The sequence below is a fragment of the Choloepus didactylus genome, chromosome 17, assembly GCF_015220235.1.
Source record: "Choloepus didactylus isolate mChoDid1 chromosome 17, mChoDid1.pri, whole genome shotgun sequence".
NCBI classification, from domain to species: domain Eukaryota; kingdom Metazoa; phylum Chordata; class Mammalia; order Pilosa; family Megalonychidae; genus Choloepus; species Choloepus didactylus.
Window position 1 is genome coordinate 27,018,043 of NC_051323.1, and position 14,815 is coordinate 27,032,857.

Below are 14,815 nucleotides of genomic sequence, written 5' to 3' on the forward strand. Positions count from 1 at the left end.
TCTATTATATAAAATATGTAATGTACCTAACTCAAAGCTGACATTTAATAAATGCTAATTCCTATTTTTTTCTTTTCTCCTTTCCATCTTATAGAAAATCCTGCCGCTTTTTGACAGTGACACACATCATACAATAAGCATATGAAAGTGATTTTCACTTAGATGGTGTCTTAAATGGTCTCCCACCTCCGTATCTAGGGAACAGCATTTCATGTGGATTTTTTGCAGATTGGTCAGATACCCTCCATTAACGTATCTTGGTCCATCTTATTCTTTCTTATATATTTCAACTTCACTATATATTTTTCCAAAGCCGAGGAAGGGAAACTGTCAATAATGCATGCATATTTATTGAGTCAGGTCAGATATGAACAAAACTCCCTTTAATTTTATTATCCATAGAAGCAAAAGAGTTGAAATAAATTTTCTCCTTTTATTAAAAGAAAAGCACCATTGCCCACAAAAAAAGTCAGCAAAATAAAATACTGTATTTTGAAATACACTCTCTTATTTGTCCAGGATAGACCAGATCTTTGATGCTTTGGAAAAATCTAGATTTACCACAGTTATTTAGTTGCTCTGGTTTCTCCAGAACTTATTTTCTAAAAAGGATGGTTTCTAACTTACTAGCAAATCGTTTTTGGATTGTTTGGGTTTGAACCCTCTCACATCCACCCTGAGAAAGTCATCTTCCAAAGATATGTGAACAATGAAGGGTCTTTGTTCAGGCCTGCCATTTTCAAAGTACATAGAGAAGGATTGTCATATTTTTCCCCTATGGTATTTCTAAAGCTCTTTCAAAACACCTGTGAAGTCTTGCAAAATTGTCACAACCCAATTACATGGGGAGATCTTCACCTATTTTCTGAAATTTCTTCGGAAACAATGGATCACTCTTGGAGGAGAGCACTTCATCCTTCTTGACCTCTCTAAGTGGCATGCTGCTGTATTTAATTCCTGCCAGCATCCATGGCCAGTGAAAGGAAGGGGTGAAAGTCTTGACCTAAAGATGCTGAACCCTGGCTTGTCTCTGTTCAGTTACAATTTTTTACTTTGGCTTTAATTTTTAGATTATGCTGAGAGATCTATCAATCTTTTAAGCTCTGTGCATACTGAAAATATCACCTTAGATTTTGAATGGTTCCATCCATAATTCAAAGCTTCTGCTGCATGAATTGTTTCAACCAGAGGGATATTTTTAAATGGAACTATTAAATGTGTATTGGTATTTCTTACACATCTCAAATGGAAGTTCTGTAAACGTTGAATCATTAAGTAGCACAAGTAAAACAAAACTCTGAAATAAGTTGTAATTTTATTACAGAAGCCAGAGAAGAGACATTGTGGCTATACATTTAGTTAAAAGTGCTAGAGTTTTGGGGAAGACAAAAGTTTGAAATTTATTTTGCATTTCCTTGAAGTGGTATCAGTTACTTTTTTTCTTTAATTTTTATTTTTTATTGAGATTGTTCACAAACCATACAATCATCCAGAGATCCAGAGTGTATAATCAGTTGCCCACGGTACCATCATACAGCTGTGCATCTATCACCACAATTTTTTTTCAATTTTTGGAACATTTTCATTACTCCAGAAAAGAAATAAAGACAAAAAAAGGAAACTCTAATCCTCCCATACCCCAACCCCCCCCCATTATTGATTCATAGTATTGGTATAGTACATTTGTTACTGCTGATGAAAACAATGTTAAAATACTACTAACCTGTAGTATATAGTTTGCAATGGGTATATATTTTTTCCTATATGCTCCTCTATTATTAACTTCTAGTTATAGTGTCATACATTTGCTCTAGTTCATGAGAGAGATTTCTAATATTTATACACAGACATTGTCTACTACAAGATTCATTGTTTTATACATTCCCATCTTTTAACCTCCAACTTTCCTTCTGGTGGCATATGTGACTCTGAGCTTCCTCTTTCCACCACATTCACACACCATTCAGCACTGTTAGTCATTCTCACAACGTGCTGTCCACTTCCAAAGGATTAAGATCACCCTAGGTGAACAGTTTGCTTATAATAAGCAACAGCTCCCCACTCTTTAGCCCCTTTCTATATCCTGGTAACTTATATTTCATGTCTATGAGTTTACATATTATAATTAGTTCATTTCAGTGAACCCCTGCAATATTTGTCCTTATGTGTCTTATTTCACTCAATATAGTGCCCTCAAGGTTTCTTCACCGACCCATTTTTTTTAACATGGTTTTGTTCACACACCATATATTCTGTCCTAAGTAAACAATAGATGGTTCCCTGTATAGCTATGTATTTATGTACTCACCACCATCACCACTGTCTATATAAGGACATCTCCATTTCTTCCTCAAAGAAGGAGGAAGAGTCAAAGAAGGTAGAGAAACAAAGAAAAAAAAAAGAAAGAGAGAGAGAGAAAAAAAAAAACATGACAGCTAGGAAGCAACAAAAGGAAAGACAGCATTAAACCAAAATAGAATAAAGAGGCAGATGGCATCACCAATGCCGAGAGTCCCATACCCCTCCCCTATGTCCCCCCTCCCATATGCATTTAGCTTTGGTATATTGCCTTTGTTACGTTAAAGGAAGGATAATACAATGTTTCTGTTAATTATAGTCTCTAGTTTGCATCAATTGTATTTTCTTCCCAATCCCACCCTATTTTTAACACCTTGCAGTGTTGACGTTCATTTGTTCTACCTCATGTAAAAACATATTTGTACCTTTTATCACTATCATTGAGCACCCTAGGTTTCACTGAGCTATACGGTCCCAGTCTTTATCTTTCCTCTTTCCTTCTGGTGTCCCACATGGTCCCAACCTTCCTCTTTCAACCATACTCACAGTCATCTTTGTTCAGTATACTTACATTACTGTGCTACTATCCCCCAAAATTGTGTTCCAAACCTCTCACTTCTGTCTTTTCCTTTGTGTCTGTAGTGCTCCCTTTAGTGTTTTCTGTAGAGCAGGTATCTTGTTCACAAACTCTGTCATTGTCTGTTTGTCGAGAATATTTTAAGCTCTCCCTCATATTTGAAGGACAGTTTTGCCCAATATAGGATTCTTGGTTGGCAGTTTTTCTTTTTCAGTATCTTAAATATATCACCCCACTTTCTTCTTGCCTTCATGGTTTCTGCTGAGAAATCCACACGTAGTCTTATCCAGCTTCCTTTGTATGTGATGGATCGCTTTTCTCTTGCTGCTTTCAGGATTCTCTCTATCTTTGATGTTTGATAATCTATTAAGTATCTTGGCATAGGCCTATTCAGATCTATTCTGCTTGGGGTATGCTGCGCTGCTTGGATTGGTAATTTTGTCTTTCATAAAAGATGGGAAATTTTCATTGATTATTTCCACTATTATTGCTTCTGCCCCCTTTCCTTTCTCTTCTTCTTCTGGGACACCCATGACACATACATGCTTGTGTTTTGTGTTGTCATTCAATTCCTGGAGATGTTGCTCATATTTTTCCATTCTTTATCTCTTCTTTTGTGTGTAGGCTTTCAGGTGTCTTGTTCTCCAGTTCTTCTACCTCTTGAGATCTGCAGTTGTATGTCTCCATTGTCTCTTTCATCTCTTGTGTTGTGCCTTTCATTTACAAAGATTCTGCCAGTTGTTTTTTCAAACTTTCGATTTCTACCTTATGTATACCCAGTGTTTTCATTACATGCTTCATCTCTTTTGCCATGTCTTCCCTAAATTTTTTAAATTGATTTAGCATTAGTTGTGTAAATTCCTGTATCTCAGTTGAAGTGTAAGTTTGTTCCTTTGACTGGGCCATAACTTTGTTTTCCTTAGTTTAGGTTTTAGTTTTCTGTTGGCTAGGCATCTGGTTTCCTTGGTTACCCCAGTTAGGTTTTTCCAGACTAGAACTGGCTCAGTTCTCAGAAGGGGGCAATATTAAGTATCAGGTCTCCCTGAGGGTGTGTCTTAGAAGATTGATACACCCTTTGAGGCCTCAAACCACTGTGAGGCCCAGCAGGTGGTGCCTGTCAGCCAGCCACTTCAGACTGGTATAAGGATGTGTGGCTGGTGGCTGTTTTCCTCCAGGCTCTGGGGTCTGGTTCTTTTTTTTTTTTTTTTTAATTAAATTCAGTTTTATTGAAATACATTCACACACCATACAATCATCCATGATATACAATCCACTGTCCACAGTATGATAACATAGTTATGTGTTCATCACCACAGTCTATCTCTGAACATTTTCCTTACATCAAAAAGAACCAGAACAAGAATAAAAAATAAAAGTGAAAAAAAAACACCCAAATCATCCCCCATCCCACCCCATTTGTCCTTTAGTTTTTATCCCCATTCCTCCACTCATCCATACAGTAGATAAAGGGGGTGTGATCCACAAGGTCTTCACAATCACACCGTCATGGGGTCTGGTTCTTAATGGAAGGTGGGTAGTAGAGCTTGGCACCACCTTTTTCCTCTAAGGGAAGATACACCTACTGGGGAGACATCATTTGCATTCAAATAGTCTCTCTGACTCTGCTATCTCCACCCTTGTCTGGGTCAGAGCAGTAGGAACTGAAAATGGCTGAGGGTTTCTCCACTGAGCCGAAAAAGGGACAGAAAGCCCCCCTTCAGGGCCAGTCCATGGCCACCCTCAGTTTCACCATTTGCCAGAGATAGCACCTGGTCCTCTGTGCTCCCCTGCCCCACCCCTCCCCGAGAGTTCTTCCGGCTCTCCAAGGTCAGTAGTCACCAAAAGCCTCTGTCTGCTTGTTAGAGATTCGTAGCTTGTATTGGGCAGTCAACATTTGTTAATCAAAACCCCAGTTGGAGCTGGGCTGAGCTATATTCTCTTGCTTGGAGAGTGCTGCTGTCTAGCACTGCGAGACTTTGCAGTTTGGGCTGCTGTGGGCAAGGGGCTCCCAGCTCTGGTCCACAATTTTTACTTAACAGATTTTTGTTGTGATCTCGGGCATTCCTCCCAATCTAGGTTGGTGTATGATGTGTAGATGGTCATGTGTGTCCCCCAGCAGTCATTCCAGATTATTTACAAGTTGTTCCTGGTTGTTTATTAGTTGTTCCAGGGGGACTAACTAGCTTCTACTCCTCTCTATGCCACCATCTTCTTCCCCCTATTCCTGCTTACTTCTTTGTCTGACTCACCACAAAGCAAAAGCCATGTGAGGGTAAGAATGTTGTTTTCATCACTGCTGTTAACTCCAGAGCCTCAGACGGGGTGTGGCACAGCATTAGGTACAAATGTTTGCTAAAAGGATGAGCGAGCAATGTGGGGACTTCAGCCTGTTTTGTTGAACTCTGGGGGCGCACCGGGGGCTGGTGGTGGAACCCGAAGAGCAGCAGACACACGCTGCCCGCATGGGGTAGCCGGACCCTGCTTCCCTGCATGGCCTTGGCCACGGGCCCAGGAGGAGGCCAGCGGAGGGCGGTATCAGTTACTTTTAAGAAGGATGAAATATGATTATAACTTGTGATGCTTGGTTTTGTTTGGGCAAATTTTAAATTTTAGTACTTTGCAGAGAGGTTTTATGGACAAGATTCTGCTTGTTGGTAACAAATGCTTTTACTGTTTGTTACCAGTGGCTCAGAGGCCAAAATGTTAAGTGAAATGGCTGTTGTTTCCTATCTATTACCAAATTTTATTTTTATTTCCACTATTCAGTGTTGAAAAAGAGTAATGAAAAGAAAGCAAAGATCAAGAGCCAAACCTCAAACTATAATTTAATTTTCTAACTAGAATAAGGCCTGGCTTTGCCACCGTGTGAAAGTCCTGCATAGGAAACATTCATTTGTAACTGTGCAGTTGACTATATTGATTGCTGGGATTAGTAATTGGATCAGTATGCCTTCCTGTCTTTAGACACTCAGTAAGGCAGGTAAAAAACAATCAAGGCATAGGGGACTGGTGGTTTGATGGGTTGAGCCCTCTACCATAAGTTTTACCCTTGGGAAGACGGTTGCTGCAAAGGAGAGGCTAGGCCTCCCTGTATTTGTGCCTAAGAGTCTCCTCCTGAATGCCTCTTTGTTGCTCAGATGTGGCCCTCTCTCTCTGGCTAAGCCAACTTGAAAGGTGAAATCACTGCCCTCCCCCCTACGTGGGATCAGACACCCAGGGAAGTGAATCTCCCTGGCAACGTGGAATATGACTCCCAGGGAGGAATGTAGACCTGGCACCGTGGGACGGAGAACATCTTCTTGACCAAAAGGGGGATGTGAAAGGAAATGAAATAAGCTTCAGTGGCAGAGAGATTCCAAAAGGAGCCGAGAGGTCACTCTGGTGGGCACTCTTATGCACACTTTAGACAACCCTTTTTAGGTTCTAAAGAATTGGGGTAGCTGGTGGTGGATACCTGAAACTATCAAACTACAACCCAGAACCCATGAATCTCGAAGACAGTTGTATAAAAATGTAGCTTATGAGGGGTGACAATGGGATTGGGAAAGCCATAAGGACCAAACACCACTTTGTCTAGTTTATGGATGGATGTGTAGAAAAGTAGGGGAGGGAAACAGACAGACAAAGGTACCCAGTGTTCTTTTTTACTTCAATTGCTCTTTTTCACTTTAATTATTATTCTTGTTATTTTTGTGTGTGTGCTAATGAAGGTGTCAGGGATTGATTTAGGTGATGAATGTACAACTATGTAATGGTACTGTAAACAATCGAAAGTACAATTTGTTTTGTATGACTGCGTGGTATGTGAATATATCTCAATAAAATGATGATTTAAAAAAAAAAAAAAAAAAAAAAAAACAAAAAAAAAACAATCAAGGGAAGCAGTTGGTACTGACTCAACTTCTTTTTTCCTCCCAACAGAGAAATATTTCAACTGTGCTTCTTGTACCTACTTTTTAGTCTATCTAAGAAAATGGAGCAAAAGTCTTTAAGTGACAGCTGGCTGGAGAGCAATGAAGAGTCTGGCAGGGCATTATCTGCCTTCTATTACTGAGGGCTTGTAGCCTAAGCTTTGTCTTTGACTTTCTTCTTTCTTGACTGTCATTTCTGTGTCCTCTCTTGGAGCTTCTCATGGGCCCAGTCTACAGCATCAAGTTGTGTAGAATGGAGTCTAAAGTCAAACTTCTTTTGTTGCAGGTCATTTATTGTTTTCATTTTTCTCTAAGGAGTTCTTAACTTTCATTGAAAATAGCAGATTGACTGAAGAAAAATTGTCGACCAGTTCAGGGACCAGCTAAGAAAAGTTTATCTACAGAAGCTTTTAAAAAATTATTTGGAAAAGGGGTTATGCTTGGAGAATGATTTTTGTTATTATTATTTCTGAAAGACCCAAAAACCATGGGGAAGCCTGGAGGCTACAAGTCCATTTTGCTGTCCTAACATTGTGCCATTCAGTTTGTGCATCCTCAGCTGTGTGTTACTGAGTCATGAGGCAGTTGGTGACACATGCTGGTCAGCTTGAGTTTTGAGAAGCAATTCCATTTTATTTGTTTATTGTTTATTTATTTATTTAAATTTGCAGTTGAATAAAACCAGAACGTAGTTTGAGTGTGTAATAGGAATTGTATTATGGTCAAAAATTTTGATTGGCAGAAAATTTGTCTGTAAAATTGGCAAGAAAAAGTTCTGTGAAGTCCATATTCATAAATTTAGTTTTCTACCTTAGCGTGAAAACCTCGTGGTGGGGTGGTATGTGTGTGGGGGGTGGGGGGCACTCCTTTTTTCCCAGCACTGCGGGCCTGTTCCACCACAGCTAATTATTGTTAACATTGGGACTAATGAGTGCTAAATGTACGATATTGACATGGGTCATGAATGTTATTTGGTTTTTGGGTTTTGCAGTACTTCTGCATCCTAAGAACAGTATGATGAAAGCAGATTAAAAATCCCTGTGAAAAGCATTGTCTATTTTGTCTAATTTAGGATTACTAATAGAGACATAAAATAAAGCATTCGGCCACTCTTTTTTTCTGTTTGCTGTTACCTGATGGCTTGCCAGGGAGATGGGCAAAGAATCTATGTTGGGGGTTGATGGAGGGGAGGTACTTAGTTGCCAGCACTTTTTGTTCATCTGTGTAATCTGTTAATCGTTCCATATAGTGATTGTTCTGGTGACCTGGGTATCACATCTTTTGGAGAAACTGTAATATTTATTTATGAATAACCTGAATGAGAGAATGTTTTGGGTTTTTTGTTTTTGATGGCTTTTCTAAAGACAGACAATCTAATAAAGAGAAGGCCTTTTCTTTGGTTCTGCTGCTTCATCTTATATTAGCCATTTTCATACTTATAGGCATTTTGCTGTGAGAATTACTCTTTTAAAAGGTTTCACATTTTTTTTTTTTTGAGTCCAAGTTGTTGAAATTCCATCCAGCAGTACTTCTACTCCTTACTTTAGGAATACAAGATAAGATGCACTTTGGAATATTTATGCTTTAGTTCTTTGCAGATATCAGTGCAATCTCAGTACACCGTTATGTAATGAGAAAAAAATTAGGCACATTTATGACAAGGGAAAAGTTCTTGGCAAATTGGAGTTCTGTCCTGTTCAGTCAGTTACTGAAATGGAATGGAGTTTTCTTTTATTAGGTGTGCTTTGAATTTGAAATGACTCAGTACTCACCTATGAGCATTAGTGTAGTGAGTTCTTGGAAGCCTTTGTACTCCCAAGGAGGCAATTTATGAAGCCTATGTGTAGTGAACAAGTATGTTTGACTTTTCTGCACCATAGAGCAGGTGATGGTTTGGTCTACTGGAGGGTGGCCGCTGAGCATGAGGTGTCAAATAGAAACTCAGGCACTTGGTCCATCCAGTTATCAATGTCTGCTTTTTATATGCCCTTCTGTTTTCTCTGCGTGCATGTATGATTACTTTATAGTGATCTTGTCAATTTCACTGGCAAACAAGGTAAGAGAAATAAAGCCCAAGTAGGCAAGTTTAGAATTTTTTAAACAGTTGGTTAGGGGAAAATGCTAAGTTGGTTTGTTCTCATGCTTTTCCTCTTGCTGACTGCCTGACTGACAAGTTGACTGCTTGCCTTTATGTCGAGTTTTATTCCTTTGATAAAGTTTATGAACTTTGTACTGGCACAAGGATGTGTGAAGCTCTGCTTTGTTCACTCAGTAAAATTCCTGTGCACTTTAAACATCCCTGGCTGTGAGATTGTTAATGTTCCTGCCTTCCATCGCCTTGTCATGTGTCCCGCCTCATCCTTGGCGTGTGCAGTGAGGTGCCTGTCACATGAAGGAATGAAGCTGGGAACTGCCACTTTCAAGTGTAACCTAAGACTCTTTCCCTATTTCTCTACCAGGTTTTCTGGCATCCTTTTTAGCTTTCATGCTAAGGGGGATCCCAAGGATGGCCCGTCAGGTTTCTTATGTGTTTAAGAGTATGCGATCCATGTTACTTGCTGGAACTGATGCTGGAAAAGTTGAACTGGTACCATAGTTTTCATGCATCTATTATGCCTAACCATAAAGTGAGGAAGTGCCAATAACATTTCCTATTTGTTTAGCACATTTTCCTCCCTAGCTCTCAAAGAAGTTGACTACTATGAGGTTGGATTCCCAGCGTATGTTTCTATTCTTTTCTAATTCTTATAATGTTGCATGAGACTTTCACTTCTTACCCTCTTTTTTTTCCTTAGTTTCTCCTAATCATGGGAAAATAGTGTTTGCTATTATCATCCCCATTTTTCATTTACTGAGAATAAGGCACATCTCATCTAAGTATTTGACCTAGGATTATATTGTATTGTAATTAGCAACACAGCCAAAAGCAGAACTCTGGATTCTTCTTCAGCTTCATTCTATGATTGAGCCATAATTTCTCTCCTTTTCAGCTATGCTTACAACAGTACCAAAGAAAACACATTTCCAGGTACCAAAAAATATTTCCTACGTCTCCTCTTTAGTGTTCCAATGCTAGGGTTTACACTAAATTTATTGTCTGGAGTAAAGTTTCAGGGCCAGTTATAAACATGATCTGCTACCATATTATTCCTGATTTGACTGCTATCCCAGGATGTGATGGATAGTTGAAGAAAGATTATAATGAATACAGCCCCTATTTTCTTTTTCCCCTTCTAAATTTGATTTAACAGTTTGCTTTCTGCCAGGAAATTTCATGAAAGAGCAAATGTTAATAAGCCAGATTTTTTTACTTGAGAGTAATAAATTTAACAAAATATCTTCCCAAAGTGGATTCAGTTAGACTGTGTTAATACTGGAGTGAGTATTTCCTGAACTTAAAGGAGGAAGCAACTCCAACCATACTGAAAATGAAGTCATTCCTATAAAACTTGGTTCCTGCAGTCTGAGTATATTTTATGCTTTGAAACAAATCTTCCATAATTTCTTATGCTAGTGAATATTGTAGGACTTGTGGAGGATTCTGTAAAAAAAACTAGAAGAATCAACTGTTCTGCTTTTGAAATGCTTTCTAAAAAATCAAACTGAGGATGATGTTGCTGAGAGTGGCAGGTTTTTTTTTCCTTCGGAGTAACAAAAGTAAAAGTTGCATTTTGACCAATTTTGCTTAGTGTTAGTGTAAATGTAAGATCCATCCTGTGTGCTGGCAATCACACACAAAGAAGTTTTCTTGTTTTGGTGCCCCCGCACGTGAGCAGTGGCATGTACACACATGCCACACATAAAGAGCCCATTCTTGCTCACACACAGCCAAAGGAGGCTGGCCACTGCGGGCTTTTCGGCCCAGTGGAAATTGGCAGCCATTCTTCTCCTGTAAACAACAGCCTGACGTCACCCCATGCAGCAGTGATAGCAGCAGACCCACTTCAGAGAGCCCTCACTGGCAGAACCGTGAAAGAGCTGCCACTGGCTTTGATCATCTTTGGTCACTGGCTTTGATCATCTTTGGTCACACTTGAGGAAATGCAATGCAGAGAGATTTGTTAGTGTCCGAAGTACTAGGGTAGCCCTTTAAAACCGTTTTTAAAGTACTTATCCATGAATTTTTCATATATAATTCTAACAACAACCTGTGTGATGAGCAAGGGAATTATGGTTATTCCCATTTTAGAAATGAGCTAACTTGAGTCCAGAGAATTAAAAAGTTAGTAAATAGCAGAGCTGTGGCTGAAATTCAGGTCTTCTAAACACTGTTTTGTCTCTCTTTGCACTATATTAAATGACTTCTTTAGAATAGTAGTCATTAATTGTTCTATTCTGTTACTTCCTCTTCCATCTAAAATATGTGGGATGATGATTTACAAGTTTTTTTTTTTTTTTTTCTTTTCTAGTCAAGACATCTGTGCATTAAAATCTGATACAGTCTTGGTTGCATTTGGGAACTCCTAGTCAATAAGGAAACCAGCTCACTCCCTTGCCTCAGAGAGAACCTTTTTCAAAAATCTAGCGGAAGCCTACACTCATCAGCTTTAAATTGGAAAGATTTATTAGTAACCAGTTCCTCAACATAACAAGCTAAAGAGACGATCTTGTTGTTCATTTGGGCCCTGCAAGCGACACAAAAGTTAGAGGATGAACAATGGTAACTCTTCTGTGTTGTGAACTGGAAGGCCAAGACCCACACAAAAGGACTGTTCTATTAGGTAGAAATCTGAATTTTATTGGTGAGGGAGGAGATGGGAAGACCTGAAGAGCCGCTTGGTTAAAATATATGTTATTTGTTATATAAAATAGTTGTCTTTCTCACATGTTCACTTCTAGTTTACATTTAGGTATTTAAAAAAGAGTGAAAAAAAAAACAATTTCCTTCCATGATTTATAGGTGCAGATGTGGTTTGAGAATACTTCAGGTTGTAGATAACTCTTGGTTTTGTGTTTGTGACTCCTGGCTCGGTTTTTCAATGTGACTTTAAGAATGGGCAGGACTTGTGTTTAGACATGTGTGGGCTCTCCACAGTAAGTTACCTGGACCTTAACTCCTCTGATAAACGCTTCTACATGGAGCCAGCTAACCTGATTTTGAAGCGTTTGTTTAGAGAATGCAAATTAATGTTGGTGTTAAATGTGTTCAAATCTCTCTGTACGAAAGAGGGGAATAACATTTTAAAGATTAATTGATTTTTAAAAATGCTCTTAGGCAGTCAAAAATGATTTTTAAGTGAAGCAGCAGTAATCAGAAGTTATCTATATTAGCCACCTCAAGAAGTTAGCATTTATACAGTATATGACTAAAATAGAACCAAGAAAAAAGTGCATTTTGGGTGAAATAAACTTATTTTATTGAATAATGAAAAATGAACTAGAAAAAGCTATTTATCTTGCAATTTATTTAATTAAATGGAAAAAAATAAACAGACACAAGTGCTTTTCTTTAAAAGAAGATACTACCAGTTTTTAAAATTATAGGAAGTTGGAGGAATAGAGGTGAAGTATGTAAAATCTGCTTTAATAAAGAAAACAAGTTACTAGCACCTCACCATCTTTTGGTCTTTTCCATGAGTGACAAAAGAATAAGGAGCAAGTAGCAGCTGCTGGTCAAAGCCTCTCACTTCCGTTCTGCAGTCTCGAAGTCTGGGCCTGCTGCTGGAGCAGAGCTGTGCTTGCAGTGTGCGGCCCGTGCAGTGTGTGGCCTATGCAGTGTGCGGCCCATGCAGTGCCCGTGCGGTGTGCGGCCTGTGAGGTGAGTGGCCCGTGCGGGGTGCGGCCCGTACAGTGTGCGGCCGTACGGTGAGTGGCCCGTGCAGTGAGTGGCCCGTGCAGTGTGCGGCCCGTGCAGTGTGCAGCCCGTGCAGTGAGTGGCCCGTGCGGGGTGCGGCCCGTACAGTGTGCGGCCGTACGGTGAGTGGCCCGTGCAGTGAGTGGCCCGTGCAGTGTGTGACCCGTGCAGTGTGTGGCCCATGCAGTATGCGGCCTGTGCAGTGAGTGGCCCGTGTGGTGTGTGGCCCGTACAATGAGTGGCCCCTGGCGTGTCTGGGGTGAGGCTTCCCTGACACTGTCCTCTGGGAAGTCCACATCCACTTCTCACAGGTATGGCGGCAGGGGGGTCTGCCCAACTCACCTTTAAGTTAAAAGTGTCCCTGTTTATCATTTAACAGGCAGTGGAGTTCCCATCACTGCATGAGGTGGTTTGTAATTGTAAACAAATAGTAGTAAGGGCAGGGGACAGATGTAAATACATTATGTTAGAAAACTGAAGTCATTGGTAACTGAGGATACAAGCTAGTCAGTGGTAGCCGGTGGGAGAGTTGGGCTCAGATTTTAATTTTTAAGTAAGGTTATCCTGCTGACTGTTCCATAGTGGATCTACTATGAGTAGAAAACAAAGTAGAATTTTAATGTTAAGCTTCATGAAAGCACTAGCTTTCCATTTGAACCCTTCAGAGTTTGTTGAAATTACCATCTTGGTGGTAATAACACCACTGAGTATTTGTGCGGTGTGGTGCAGTTGGCAAGTTTTGTAAGTGCACTCACTTGCCCGTTTGTCACTCGCAACCACCTTGTGAGGCGCTGTCCTTCATTTTATAGGTGAGGACACAATTCTGAGATTGGGACTTGTCGAAGGGCAGACCAGGAACCTGGATGCCCCAGTGTTCCTTCCGCCGTCTGAGGAACAAGCATTTTGGAAACATTCAGCTCCCGGTCTTCCTGTCCGTCACCGGCCAGTCCACCCTGCTGACCATTTCACGGAACATACATCTCTTCCAAAGCAGCTCTCTATTGAAAAAATTAATAAAAAAATTAAAAAATGTTTTTATTAAAATTAATAGTCAAATTTTTAAAAGGGAACCTTGTTTACCTTGTTATTTCTTGCTTAGAATCAGAATGGTAGTGCAGAATGAATGTTAGGGGCCATCCACTATTCTTTTTTTTCCCCATTCAGTTTTATTTTTATAATTTAAATTTAATTTTATTATTGTTTTTTGTTATTTGTTGATGGCTCTCTATCTGCAAACTCTTGTGTCAAGGTCCATCCAGTTTTAATTTATGTTTTTTTTCCTCTGGGATAAAGCCCTTCCTAAGGAAGTGAAACCCCAGTTAATTGCAGAGGCTAAGGCCCTTTTCCCAGACTTAGCCCAGGTGCGCTTTCTTCTAAAGAACACCTTCGTAAACAGAGGCTGCAGTTCTTGTCCCAGGAGCTAACTTGCCTCGAGCTTCTAGCAGACATTGGTTAGCATCTACACTGTGAAAGCCTGTGCTGGAACCTGCCCTGCCGGAGGTTAGGGTCTAGCAGAGGAGACTTAGTCTAGGGTCAAATGCTTCACTGGTAAGTGTGTATAAAACACTGTGAGTGTCACAGATAGACTCATGGATCACCCAAATTTCATCTCCGTCCTCAGGAAACGATTACGAAGAAGCCCTTTCTTATGTGTGCTTATATGACTTCATATTTGTATGAAAAATGGCAACTGTGGCCACTTCGGAGCTTTTCACAATAATTCCACCCATGCCTGAGAAGCTCAAGAATAAACTTTAAAAGCAAATCAGATCATGATTTTTAGCTGGATTTCTCTTCAGGCAGTTTCCCTAGAAGTTTTGACTGAGGAAATCACGTATTACTAGTGCCTTGTTATAAAAGTTCTGTTAGTAACTTTTAACTCCTTGGAGTATATTTTCAAAGAGTTGGTGGCAAACAAGCCAACATGCTTCCTGGCCTTCCATGAACTGTTCAGCTGAGAATCTGGAGAGCCTTTCTGAATGTACCCCTGATAATTTGGGCAGCCTCCAGGTCAAGCTAAATTGATAGGGAATACAGAATTGATCAGAATAATTACAAATTCCAATATATAAACATGATCACGTGGGCAATGAACACTGACAGAATGCCTTTAAAGACCTTAACTTAAATCAGAATGAAACTTGCTTTTTTCCATAGTTGCTCCGAAAGTTGAACAAACTGCATTGTGTAAATAGTTAAGTTTGTGCTGTATTACCTGCATGTAATGTTGAGGGA

The 14,815-nt window shown here is 39.8% G+C and overlaps 1 protein-coding gene across 5 annotated transcripts in view; it reads left to right on the forward strand.

Moving 5' to 3' along the window:
* The window catches only part of SERTAD2 (SERTA domain containing 2), a 121,068-nt gene that overhangs the window by 11,067 nt on the left and 95,186 nt on the right, over nt 1-14,815 (forward strand). Inside the window, exons 1-4 of one of the 5 annotated variants that reach the window (XR_005212350.1) lie at nt 8,622-9,814; nt 11,196-11,507; nt 12,374-12,544; nt 13,390-13,688. The exons of 1 other annotated variant lie outside the window; for it this stretch is intronic. The gene's annotated coding sequence lies outside the window, so the exon portion shown is untranslated. Of the gene's footprint in view, nt 1-8,621; nt 9,815-11,195; nt 11,508-12,373; nt 12,545-13,389; nt 13,689-14,815 lie in introns of those variants that run through there. 3 more of the 5 variants (XR_005212348.1, XR_005212349.1, XR_005212351.1) reach the window with 3 other exon arrangements.